Source organism: Pinus tabuliformis, chromosome 7, assembly GCF_031772625.1.
Source record: "Pinus tabuliformis cultivar Carrire ecotype Pingquan chromosome 7, CPIR1, whole genome shotgun sequence".
NCBI lineage: Eukaryota > Viridiplantae > Streptophyta > Pinopsida > Pinales > Pinaceae > Pinus > Pinus tabuliformis.
The window spans coordinates 1,752,144,357-1,752,146,525 of record NC_142293.1 but is presented as its reverse complement, the minus strand read 5'-3'; positions in this window follow the sequence as shown (position 1 = coordinate 1,752,146,525).

Sequence of the window (2,169 nt, the reverse complement as noted above, 5' to 3'; positions counted from 1 at the left end):
AAATCCAAATTTATCCGGCCATCATGAGAAAGGTCTAGAACCTCTGGCTTAGATTTGAAACTTAACTAGCCAACGGAATATCAGACCACATGCGAGAAATGAGACAATGACACATGTAGTAGCTTAATTAAAGAGTAAATTTTCGAGTGCTGCTAAAAGTCTACATTATACTCATGTGGGTTCCAATTTTGATGCTCAGGGTATATCCTATTATAGAAACAGGATCTGAGCTTTTTTTTTTTCATAAATATCCGATGGGTATTTTCAATATATATGAATAGCTTCTACTTCGTTTGAGGCCGAGGGCGATTCTCTTTGTTTTCGTCCCTGCTCTTTCCAATATCCCTGGTCGATGATTTGTTTCCGCAGGTTCAGATGACCTGTTTGAAGCAAATGCTCCCAACACACACTATATTTTGTCTATATTAGGCACGGTGGCATCAGCCTGTACGGGCCAATATTCATCTATTGTAAGGACCTACAAATCAATGCAGCTGATCAGCAACCCAATTAATACTTAACCCTGTACATCTCATACGACGCTGCAATCGTAAGGTCCAAACTAAAAGTCAACGCCTATTTAGGGCGGAAATATAGCATACCTTTACTTGAAGCTGCAAAATTTTTACATAATTTATAGCCTTTTCCAACATGGTAACCAAATCAACCTGCAAACATGTGTTATGATGTATCAGATAGATCTAGATACTTTTATTGAACATTATAACGTATCCTTGGTACCCATTAAATGGAGGTTTCACGTTGATGAGTAGCAAACGTTTCTGAAAAACTTCACAATGTTATATTAACCTTGCAAATTCTATGAAGTTGTTTCGGTAGCATACCTTAGATCCATTTGGTATAAGATCCTGCAATTCTTTAACCTTTCACTAATACGCTCCCTCCGATGCTGGAACGAGGACGAATATAATGATATGAATCGATGAGATTAGGCAGACATGCAAAGAAAAACTTGAAGACTAATCAGATAAAGGCATGCAATAGAACGAGAAGGCCATACCTTCTGAACTAAACATAAGTTCTTTACAGTTAGATCCATATTTAATCCATAATCTATCAAGTACTCTGAAAGATTTTGAAATCCCCGAGGGAAAAAGTCCATGATTTTTAATCCTTCTCAAACTTACATATAGCAATATGTATAACTAAGTAATTGGTTGGTAACACGAAGGAGATTCTCTACCCTTGAAATTTACGATATTAGGTTTCTCTGCCCTCGAAAGAAGATTGTGAGATTTCCAAAAGAGATTTCCAAATCAAATAGGGTTCTGCGTCCCGGTGCTTATCTGTACGATATTAGCTTCTCAAACCTCACAAGTTGATTTGAAATCTAGAAAACTCAAATCTAATAGGGTTTTCTATCTCGAGGGGTTGTCTATATGATATTAGCTTCTCAGACCTCGGAGGATCGTGAGATATATGAATCTGCTCAGGTTTTTCATAAAGTGCGGTTGAAATACAGCTACATAAATTCTTGTATCAAATATTGTCATAGTATCCAATGTGGGAGGGAAGGGTATACGTACCCTAGCAGCGACATTTTGTGGATGTGTCGCACTATCCTTTGGCTTTCGCGGGTTTGGACTGAACTGAACTACAGGAGCTGCTTAGAGAGGACAACGAAGTCGATTTCTTCATGTATCAATGCCTATCAGCCCCAATATCAGTCTGGGAATAAGATATGAATATCCAAAGAGAAATCCAGAGACAACATAAGTAATGAATAGGAGTCAATACTGTCTGGTTGGCAACATAAGAAAAGACAAAGCCTCAAAACATCTTAAGGATATAATGAAAGATCTGATTTATATTATACCATGTAACTCCTCTTAAGTGATTTGTAAGGGGGTCAAGCTGAATAGGGTTAAAATAAGATAATGACTATTGCATAAGGAGTCCGTTAAACATAGAGAGTAAGTTAACTGAGTGATTGAGTGGTTGAGTGTTTGACTGTTGAGTCAAGTTAAGTGATAGACGATTTTGAGTGTGTGATTGCATGTCAAGATATTTTAGGCAAGTAGCTAGTTGGAAAAGGTTAAATACCATTCACCAGGTTCATTATAACCATCATGTTGTGTGTGTTCAATAGAAGAGCAGAAACTTGTATTTTATGTGTGAATTTATGTTTTGTTTCCTCTACCCTTTCAA